This window comes from Sciurus carolinensis, chromosome 3 (assembly GCF_902686445.1).
Source record: "Sciurus carolinensis chromosome 3, mSciCar1.2, whole genome shotgun sequence".
NCBI classification, from domain to species: Eukaryota; Metazoa; Chordata; class Mammalia; order Rodentia; family Sciuridae; genus Sciurus; species Sciurus carolinensis.
The window spans coordinates 148,470,746-148,482,291 of record NC_062215.1 but is presented as its reverse complement, the minus strand read 5'-3'; the positions used below and the strand labels follow the sequence as shown (position 1 = coordinate 148,482,291).

Here is an 11,546-nt window from a genome sequence, read left to right as displayed (position 1 = left end):
AAATTGGACAGCCTTTTTGAAGAATAACATGTTAATACTTATCAGAGGTCTAAAAGTAAGCCCTTTCAATCAGTCACTCCAGTTCTAAAAACTTTCTTAAGGACATAATCAAGCATGTGCCTCAAAATGTACTAGGACATTCACTGCACCACTTACAGTAACATATAATACAGACAATCAAAATTCCAAACACAGAAGAAAAGAAGTATCTTATGGCACATCTTTCTTATGCCAGGCAGTGGGCGTCACCTCAATGTCATAATCCCAAACCTTTTGTAGCTTTTTCCTTTCCAACAGAGTCTACCTCTAATAGAGGTGAAAAAAAAATGTCTGACTCTAGCTTTCTCTATGACCAGATCTGAGTTGATGGAAAATAAGGGGAAATAACCTGAAGGCTACCAGCAGAAATCTTCTGCACTGATAAAATAGTGTTATAGGAAAAATGGTCTTTCCTGCCTTATAGATGCAATTTAGAAAATATAAAACTGGAAGTTATAACATTATGCTGGGTAATGGGATGAGCCTAAGGCAAAATCAATAAATTGAGCCCCCCCCAAAAAAAAGTCTTTAATGACACCTCTGAATGTATGTTATATAATAAATATCATTGGTTACTTAAGTCAATTACATTTGGACAATGTTGCCTCTAGTCAAAAGCATTTGAACAGATACTAGTCATAGAGGGGAATACTTTAGAACCACTAAAAGTTTATGTAACAGAGGTATTATGAACAATAGACAATTTTGAAAATTTACAAAACGGTATGTTCCCATTTAAAAAAAAAAGTTAACATGGATTCAATGATGAAGAAAAAAGTCTGGAAAGATAACTCAGGGTTTAAAAAGTAGTTCACCTCTGAAAGATGAGATCCAAATGTTTCCTTTTTCCATATCTGCACTTACCATATTTTTCTAAAATGAGCATGTAAAATTCTGCCAACCTTTTTCTGTTTCTATCTATTCAATGCAATTTTAGACAGGAAGAGGTAAATGTATTGTACCAGAAGTTTGCTTTTTTAATAGTAAAAGTTTTCAGTTTAAAAAAAGAAGTTTTGTGAAATAAAATTTGATACCATCAAGCATTGATTTTTTTTTCTGTAAATATGGAAGATTATAATTTTTAATTCCCTTCATTATGCAGGGAATCATATCATGACTTTGTGCCATTTCGGATTGGAATTTTTTCTGTGAAGCAAAAACAGTCCCAAAATGAAGGATCTTCAGGTGTCATGGGAACAGCAGATGATATTAAATCATTAAAGGTGAGAATAGTAAACTGCCTCTGCGTTGGTATAGAATGATCCTGGGATGGAACATCCTCATGCCTAGATCCATTGGGTTTCCTAAGAGCTACTGCAACAAATTGGTGTTTGTCTATTTTGCTTTCCTAGAACGTCCATTCTTTTTCTTCCTCTCCATCCAGGAACAAGCGTGTTTCTTTATAAACTTCGCCTATATCCAAGTTTAATGGAGATATATCAAATTCAAGCCGTTGCAATTTAAATCCCAGTCCAACACCAATAGCCTTTATGAAGCTTTCCTTCAGTGCCCAATTCCTATAAAACATATCCAGCTGAGTCCATTCATCCTTAAAGCTTCTGATTTTTTCCCATTCTTTGTTGGTAAACTTCCTTTTCATAATATGAAAGAACTCTGGAATTGAACCACAGCCTGGAAACTAGTCTTCATTATATATCAATTCCAACTTGTAGCTCAGGTTCAGCAGCAAGCACTGCATAGTCTCCTTGATGAGAGATGTTAAAGTTGAAATTAGGGTAAGGATTCAATGAGTCCTTTGCAAGAACTGGTTTTCCTTTTGCCTTTCTTTGCAAATGGATATGATTCCAAGGAATATTCAATTTCTCTGCAACTAATTTCCTTATCATCAGACGACCAGCCATGGCTGCCTTAGCGTCCCGAGCAAAGACAACTGGCCAAAGCGCTCCTTCTCCTCGGACTGGATCCATCGTACCGCCTGCAGCCATTCTGCACGACTTGGCAGCCAAGTGCCACAGGAAAAGGCCCAAGGCACACCCTCTGTGGATGGCACCAAGCAGAACCCTTTGGCGGGGAAAACCATACACTGAACACGGACCTCACCGCGGCCTTGGGCCTGATCCGAGGCTTATTTTTAAAAGCAACAAGTTTCCCTTTTCCTCTTCTGCTCCCCCTCCCTAACCTAGGGGCAGGGAACCAGATTACTTTGAGTTATCTGTGCTCCACAGGAAGGAGAGATCTGCCAGAGGATCTAGGAAGTGAATATCTCCCCAGTGCCAATGTTAACGCGCATCAGGGCCCCTGGGACACCCTGTCAGGGCACAGCTGGAATATGGCCTTTGAAGAGCTTCTTTAAAATCCCCCTGTTCCTGCTGAAGGGCAATCACAGCCTTTGGGACAGGAGTCCCCTGTATTTCTCCTTTGCTGGCAAAGCAATAAAATTCCCTTTTCCTTTTTCCCAAAACCGTGTTCTCGTTATTGAATTGGCATCAGGGACAAGGAGCAAGCAGCAGGATAGTACAAAACCAACCTTCAGACCAGCCCAGACACAATGTGACCCAGAATCCAAGAGCTCAGGGATGTGACTCAGCTTCCTCCAAAGTTTTGCTTCACCATGTCCCTTCTCCTTCCCTGTCCCCAGAGAGTGCTCACAATCTCCATCACTTTCCAGGCACTTGTTTTTCCCTGCTGGGCATTGTGTGTTGTCATTCATTAATTATTTCAGTTTATCCTTTGAAAAAATACTCCCCAAACCTGCCACATACAAACATAAAAGAAAAAGCAGTAGTTGATGTAACCATATTTAAAGTACTGATTTTTTTAAAAAGTGAAAACCTGGCCATAACCTTTTCAGTGCCTCCTTGACAGTGACAACTGTTAACATTTTGATTCTTTCAGACTTTTTCCTAGTTTTATCAGAAACTAATAACTCTCACTCTGCCACTACTAGTCATGTGACCTTAGGCAAATTACTTATTGTCTCAGTGCTTTTGTGTCCTCATTCGTAGGGGTAATAGTAATTCCTGCATTTGAGAGTTAATATGAGAATCAAATGGGTTAATGTATACAAAATACTTAAAAGGGCTCCTGGCGTGCACAGTAAATACACAATAAGTATGAACAAATACTGTCAAAATATATATATGCTGACGCCGTCGATTTGGCGACGATTTGGCGCGGGGGACAAACGAGTAGTGAGACTCTTGAATTCAGAACGGTTTATTGTTGAATCAGGAAACCCGGGAACCCTGGCTCTCAAACCTGGAACCTCCAACCTCGAACTCAAACTCCGAACCCCGGCACTCGAGGAGAGCTGGCTTATATCCCCTCCAGGAGGTGAAGGGTAGGGCTGACGCCAATTATGCGAAGATTAGGTGAGTCGCTAGCTGCCCAATCATGGCAAAGGTCAAAACGAGCAGGCATGATCAGGAGCACTTGGGAACACTTGTGTACACGTTGTGTGCGTGGACTTAATTGAATACGGCCAATGATAAATCACCTGGGTGTGCTTATGTTAATCAACCTCCTCACTGCCAATGTGACCAAAGCAACTTCTGGCTGGCTGCCAGGCGCCATCTTGGTGAGTCCGCATGGCATAGCCCCCGACAATATACATCATATCACACACATCATTTTATTTTTATAAGCAGGGTCAGTATTCTTTGCTAATATCAATCAATGTATTGCTTCTCAGCTGCAAATCACTTTTTTTTTTTTGGTACCAGGAATTGAACACAGGGGCACTTAACCACCGAGTCACATCCCCAGTCCTTTTTTATGTTTTTTTAGAGACAGGGTCTTGCTGAGTTGCTTAGGGCCTCACTAAGTTGCTGAGGCTGACTTTGAACTTGTGATCCTCCTGCCTTAGCCTCCCAGGTTGCTGGGAGTGCCCGGCTCTACTCTTTTATTTATCGGTTCTTTTTAGTTATACATGACTATAGAATCCATTTTGATATAATTAAATAAGCATGGAACATGCTTGTATATATCTCATTTGAATTAGGATTTCATTCTTTTTTTTTTTTTTTTTTTGTCGTGCTGGGGATAGAACCCAGGGCTTTGTGCTTGCAAGGCAAGCACTCTACCGACTGAGCTATCTCCCCAGCCCAGGATTCCATTCTTATGAATGTACACTATGGTGAGATTAACTGTTAATATGGGGTATTCATATATATATATGTAGGAAAGTTATGTCATATTAATTCCACCATCTTTCCTTTTCCTATCCTCCCTCCATTCCCCTCATTCTCTTTGTCTAATCTATTGAACTTCTATCCTCCCCCCCACTACTGTGGGTTAGTTTCAAGACTGAGTAATACTCCATTGTGCATATATGCCACATTTTCTTTATCCATTCTTATGTTGAAGGGCACCTAGGTTAGCCCCATAGCTTAGCTATTGTGAATTGAGCTGCTATAAACATTGATATGACTGTGTCACTGTAGTATGCTGTGCAAATCCACCACTGTTTGGTGACAACAGTTCTAACTGGGTGAAAATTTCTTTGCCAGCTGGCGCAATTTTATTCAATGTCAATAGAGGGTGCTGAAGGGACAGTGCAGGGCCTGGCAGAGGAAGGAGTTTGTTTTCCTGGTTCTTGTATATTTCTACCCACTCCTATCGTTGCTGAAAGCTCAGTCCTTGTCCCCAATGCCAATTCAATAAGGAGGATATGGTTTTGAGAAAAAGGAAAAAGTTTTATTGCTTTGCTAGCAAAGGAGAAACACAGGGGACTCCTGTCCCAAAGGCTCTGATTCTGCCCCTCAGGAGGAACAAGGGGATTTTAAAGAAGCTCTTCAAAGACCATATTCCAGCTGTGCCCTGACAGTGTGTCCCAGGGGCCCTGATGTGTGTTAACATTCACTTGTTCATTGGGGAGATATTCACTTCCTAGATCCCCTGGCAGATCTCTCCTTCCTGTGGAGCACAGATAACTCAAAGTAATCTTGTTCCCTGCCCCCAGGTTAGGAAGGGGGAAAGGGAGAACAGGAAAAGGAAAACTTGTCCCTTTTAAAAATAAACCTCAGAACTATGTTCAAAAGGTGAAGTGGGCCATTGTTACATTTCCCCCTGTCAATTTCTACATTCCATTTCTATGGAAAAATGGGCGATGACATTTCCAAGCTGATTCCTGCTGAGAGAGGGTGATGCTGAAGGGAAGTGACTCAAAGACCTAGTTTCCTGTCAGGTGGAATATCAACAGTTAGGGGTTTTCTGCATCATGGTAGTCCAGAGGTCCAGGGTGGCAGTTGGCAGGTGACTGCAGAAGGTATGCGTAGGGCAAGGTTCATACTAGGACAATAAACAAAAAATAAAGCTTTACTCTTTTTTGGTAAACAATTAGTATTTCAGCCAGTTTCTGAAACACAGGACAAACTTGTATCTGTAGAGTCCTTTGTTAGTTATTAGGCATTTCCAATAAGAACCCTTTCTTTATAGCCTCTAGCTTTCCTTACTTTTGGTAGGGCTATCACAAGTGTATGTTTTAAGTTGTATTAAAAAAATATTGTTTTTCCTTTTAGTTGTCCATGTAGGACTGTACTGAGGCTATACTCGCCTGCTAGTTGTTTAAGACCAAGCTGATCAAAATTGACTTTGTTCTATCTATTCTTAAGAGTCAGCTGAAATTCCTCAGAGATCACTCTTGGGGATGTATGCAAAGCTTCCTGGCTCCTTTACCTTTCCTCTACCAGTGGTGCTATGTGCCAGGATGGGTTAGGTCTTGATGACCACATGTGGCTTCTCTGGGAAGTATCCAATGACCCTATTTGTAGAACATACACCACCAGTTGGCTTTCTGTTCTCTAGGGTCCTCTAGGTCTCCCTGACTGGCAGATCAGGTGACTCACTGGAGTTTCAGAGCCCTTAGAGGGGTCCCTCCTGTCATTCTCTGGGTACTCACTGACCTTAGAGGGCAAGGGCCAAATATTGGCTGCTTTTTCCTTGGCCCTTTTTATTTCCTTGACTTTGGTCTCCAAATTTTTGGTTTTAAACATCCAGCAAGCCAGTTTCACCAGTCTTAAAAGCAGAATACCAGGTTATAACTTCAATATCTATAATTTTACAGTTATTTACCCCTTCTATTTAATTGGGATTTGTGTTAGTTCTGGAAGATAGCCTTACATCCTATGTGTCCACTGCAAATGATGGCCTGTTATCTCAAATTAACTCAGGTTGTTGTATTAGAAGTTACACTTCTGTAAGGCACTAGCAGATAACTGTTAAAATTTGCAAGGAAGATACAAAATGAAATTAACAATAGCAAAAACACATTCAATTTGTATAATAGCTATAGTCCAAGAAACATAACTTTTATAATCCCAAACCTTAATTATATTATATCTCCTGTTTATTTTGAGATCACAGTAATCTTTACAACAAAAATCAATCTTTTGAACACTTTAAATGAGCTGAAGTTAAGCCTATTTTGGAGCCATTCTAACGTGGAGTAAGATGAGAAGCAGAACTTCATCTCAGGTAAGGAGGGGCTCTTCACAAATAACAATACAACATTATATATGAAACATGAATCAAAGAAAAGCTAAGAGAGCTTTTAACTCTTTTTTTGTAGTGAGAAAAGTGGCAAAATGTTTTCATGTTTTACAATATCCACCTGAAACATATCAGGCTCTCATTATCTTTTAAAAATACATTTAAATTTCTACCCTAGTGTAAAAAATAACATAAAATTTTACATACATCTTATCGATAAAAGGTCCAGTTACAGAACTTTAAATAATATAAATTTCCAATTTAATTTACTATTTCTATAAGATTTAAAATTACCAGTTCAGACAACTTTAGTTTGGAGAACACCAGCTTGGTAAAGTGCTCTTCCAAGCTTAATATTTTAAAATTTATATACTAGAAGAACATGAGTATACTTAATTTACAAAAAACTAATAGTGTCACCATGACACAGATGTCTTTATGTTAACTAGGTTTAATTTTTACAGAAAATTTCAGAATCCACAGACATTTACACATTTGCAGAGTTTAGCAGTGCTAGCAAAAATCAAGGATAGCCTTAAATCTCTTATACATTTAGGAAACAGTGTTAATAATCAAATTAGACTAAGTCAAAGCAGACAGATAAAAGTCAGTTTTTTAAATGGCAGTGTTGCCCTTTTATACCAGATGTAATGTATAAAAGACAGCACTTATTGCTTAAACTGAAATGAACTTTCATTTTATAAACTTTTACAAAACATTTAGATAAGACTCAGACAAGCATATTTAGTTTCAGATGTATACATATTTCTAGCCACAAACATTTAGGTTATTCATGAAAATCAAGCCTGGTCAAGATCTTAAGTCATCTGTTTCTCTAACAAAGAAAAATCCTAAAAGCAATGGGCATCACACTTTAATATTTTATAGCTCTCAAGTCTTGCACAAATTGGCACTCATCAGTGTGAGGTTTTTTTAACAGGCAGAAGAGGCAGAGTAGGATATCTGGCAAAGCTGACTCATTGTACAATTTAAACAATTGTCCAGAACAGAATGAATGCCTCCTCTTAAGGGTTATTATTATTATTATTATTTTCCCTGGGGCAAGTTATTTCCTCCTAAAACAAATCTTGGTTAAGATAACCAAGGGTTATCTCAGGGTCCCTGTGGCCTAAAAGGCCTTCCTCACTTCTAGTAGACCTCCAGTAGAACAGGCTCTATTTTCTTTTCCTGGAAGGCACTTGCAAATGAAGTTGTTGATTTCGGGGTGAGTATGTTATATTTACATTTAATTTACATAACAAATTTTATCCCAGGAAATGGATCAAGTAATCTGGTATATTTTTTAAAAAACTGTGCCTTAAATCTTTTTTCTTCCAGTTTGCAATCAAGGGGTTGAACACAGGTTATTGTTTGACCAGTCTCTCTTATCATCATTATAATACCATCAACTTTAAGTGAGTTCCCCACTGTCAATTGTACCCAGAGAGTCTCCCTTTATATGCCTATGTATCTAGGGCACTCTGTGTAGTGAAGGTCACATTGACCACACAGAGACTATTAGGGACATCCCTCTTCAGAAGTCAGCAAGGCCAAGATACAGGTGCTTGATTTCATGGAGACTCAAGGAGACCTTTGTATTTTAGCTCTGTGGGCAACAGGCAGGGTTGCTCCCAGAAATGTCCCCTACCAAATAGGGCAGATCTTAAAAAGGGGGACTATTTTATCCCCAGGTTATAATTTAATAATATTAGAACCCATTGTAATACAAAGCTGTCCCCCCGTCCTTTCCGTTGCATCACAACCTAGCTTGTTAGTCTAAAAGCTGCTCTCCCCACCCTTTCCGCTGCAGCCATTTTCCCCGCCTCCAAACTACTTGTCAGTCTGTGAACATCCTAGCTAGCTATTGGTTCATCAGTCAGCTTGCAAGTATCCTTCTCCGTTATTGGTCCCCTGTTAGCCTGGCGGAATTCAACAGCTTAATGGTAGCTACCCCTCCATCTTTTTCTCATGCTTTCTCCCTCCTACTCACTTTCTTTCTCTCTCTCCTCACTTTCTCCCTAGCATGTGCCTGTCCTCTCTTTTCCTCTCATTTTCTCTCTTACCCTGCAGGGAGACACTCTGTTTGCTTAATAAACTCCCTTATGTGATTTCCCGAGTCTGGTGAGGTTTTCGTGGGTTTTCTTACATTGGTGCTGTGACTCAGAATGGACTCTTCCACTGTCTCTTAAGCAACTGGAAACCCATCTGATGTCCCAGTGCTCCCCAGACACAGCCTCACCTTCCATTTTTCCCAGATGCTCTGCTCTGCATCCATCACCGGACTTCAGATTGGTGAGTCCTCTAGGTGGGTTCCCCTAGGCTGGTTTATCCGGGCCCCTCAAGGTGGCTGAGGGGTGGGGGTACCCCAGCCACGACGGCTGGCCCCCTTAGTCGGTCTTATCTGCTGAATGGATTCCTGATTTTATGGTGGAGATTCTCTCTCAGGGTTGAGGCTCATCTCACACTCGCACTCGCGCTTGCACTTGCACTCGTACTCGAAAATCCTGATGTCAGGTCCTCAACCCTCCTTGGCTTTTGCCTGGCCCTACATTGATACTTGTGTGACTACACAATCAATGTGCTGCCTTCTCGTCTCCAGTCAACTACTCTGGTCTCAGGACGCCCTGGCCACAGACTTGGCTATATCAGTCTCCACCATGGGCTCTGGGTCCTCCATTCTGGCAGATTCAACCCTGGGAACACTTCCCCTGACCCCCAACTTAAAACCATCAAAATTCATTTGTGTAATGGCACACAGCTTCCGTGAATGAGCAGGCAGATGGAAAGGGATTCCTTATCTTCAAGTCTCTTCTTTCTTGCTTCTTGGCTCTTCCTGCAGGCTCCGGCGCCTCCAGTCCGTGCTTCTCCGTCTCCCCCTGCTTCTCCATCACCTTTACCCCGTTCTGTTTCTGCTTCCATTCCGCTGCCCAGCCCACATAGTCCTCCTGCCACGAGGTCCCACATACACCGGTGTGGAGGGAGTAACCAGTCCAACCATCAGTGGCATATCCCAGTAAGGAGTATGATATAGCAGCCCCATTCCCCACAAGTACTGGGAGATTGTTTCACAATTTTCTGCATCCAAAATTGTTTCACAATTTTCTGCATCCAAACTTGAATTGATTACTAACCAGGAAAAAGGGTTAAAATGCCCTAGGCATGAAGTTTCTGCTAGAACAGGTGAGCTCCTTTCAAATCTCAGTCAAGGCTTACATTGAAATGTAAATGGAGGAAGCCAGAATGCTCAGTGGGAGACCAGTCTCAAACCCAAGGAAAAAAGTATCCATTTTAAATTTCTCCTGGGCCGCCACACAGAACACTTTATCTCTCCCTTCCCTTTTACCTCTTCTCTCTGCCCTTCTCTTTCTCATTTTCTCATGCTATAATTAATGGCCATTATCATTTTTCTTCTAGGACTTTTGTTTTTCTTAAATGCTATATTTTTGAGCTCACAATTTTGATCCTACATACCTAGGTTAATGATTTTTGATCAGTTCTTTTTATCCAACTCTAGAGTTATTGTTGAACTTCTATTACATTGCAATGGAGATAAACATTACAAGGCCTTTGCTTTTGTGTTAAATATATGCATGAATAAAAATTAAAATTAAAAAAAATGGATCCAAATACTTTTAATTCACATGATTAAAAAAGGTTCAATTTAAATTGGGTAAACTAATAGAAGTAAAATGTCTTTAAAATTAACTCATAAGTCTCTAGGTGGTCAAACTAATAAAATGTTATGTTTATAAAATGTCTAACATCAATTTTTCTAGGACTTTTCTTCAACAGGAAAGAGATGGCAAAAACTGTTTGTACACTTGTCTGATATCTTGTTTTATTACACTTGTCTGATTTTTTTTTTTTTTTACAATAAGATGAGTGAATTAAAGTTGCATGTATGGGATTACTCAAATGTGTTTGTTAGAGACATTTGATTAATTTACAAAGTTATTCCATGGAGTAACATACTTAAACATTATTCTTTGTATGTTAAATGTGTTCATATTTTCCAGGTATACAAGCCTTTTTGTTCTAGTCTCTGTAACTTTCCTGAAAACAAAGAATAATGCTTACATACATATATAAAGATTGCTGACATAACTCTTTAGATCTGCATTTCCATCAGAAAACAGAGCTCTATCTGATCTCAGTTTAATCTTCAAAATCTGTGTTTATAAACCTTTATTTTCTAATACTCCTTTGCCCCTCACTGAACTTGAGAATTTGGTCATGCTGGTCATGGCAAAACAGGAAAAATTAGCTTCAGGAAAAGCCCCACCTTACCTGAGATAAGGTTCTGCCTCACAACCCTGCTTCACGTTAGAATGGCTCCAAAGGAAGCCAGACTTTAACTCATTTAAAGTTGTATTCAAAAGTTTGATGTTTATTGTAAAGATTACTGTGATCTCAAACAGGGATATAATGAATAACTCAGCCAAAATTCAAGATAGTTATTGCACAACTGAATGTTTTACTGTTGGTGATTCGATTTTATATTTTCCTTATAAACTCTAACTATTGCCTGATTAATATTTTGCAGAAGTACACCATAGATTAACTTGAAATAAATAGTAAGCCATCATCTATAGGACAGATAATGTAGATCCCAATTAGATAAAAGGGGGTAAATAACTGTAAAGTTATAGACATTGAAGTTAAAGCCCAGTACTCTTACTTTATGACTGGTGAGACTGGCTTGCTGGATGGTTAAGATCAGACTTAGAGATTGAGATTAAATACAGAGGCCAAGAAAAACCAGTATTTGGGTCTTGCCCTCAGTCAGCCTGAGTCCAGGGAACAAGAGGACTTCTCTAAGGAGATTTGAAACTCTGGGTCACATGATCTCCCGAACAGGGAGATTTAGAGGCCACTAGAGGATGAAAAGCCAATAAGTGCACCTGCTGCAGAGGAGGGTCAAGGAAAAAAGAGAGACATCCCTGGTGCTTTCAAGGGAAGCCACCTCATTGAGGAGACCCTGCCTAACGGATGACACTAAAGTTAAGGCTCTCAGGTTCTGAACTAGTGACCCCTGTGGGAACTCAGCTGACTCTTTA

At 39.8% G+C, this 11,546-nt stretch overlaps 1 protein-coding gene and 1 pseudogene across 1 annotated transcript in view; both read right to left on the bottom strand.

The window, feature by feature from the left end:
- Positions 1-1,150: 1,150 nt before the first annotated feature.
- On the bottom strand, positions 1,151-2,080 carry LOC124981090 (L-aminoadipate-semialdehyde dehydrogenase-phosphopantetheinyl transferase-like; annotated as a pseudogene).
- Positions 2,081-5,193: 3,113 nt separating this feature from the next.
- Positions 5,194-11,546, bottom strand: part of Casp10 (caspase 10) — a 70,791-nt gene continuing 64,438 nt past the window's right edge. The window contains exon 11 of the transcript XR_007107867.1: positions 5,194-5,289. The gene's annotated coding sequence lies outside the window, so the exon portion shown is untranslated. The remainder of the gene's footprint in view (positions 5,290-11,546) is intronic.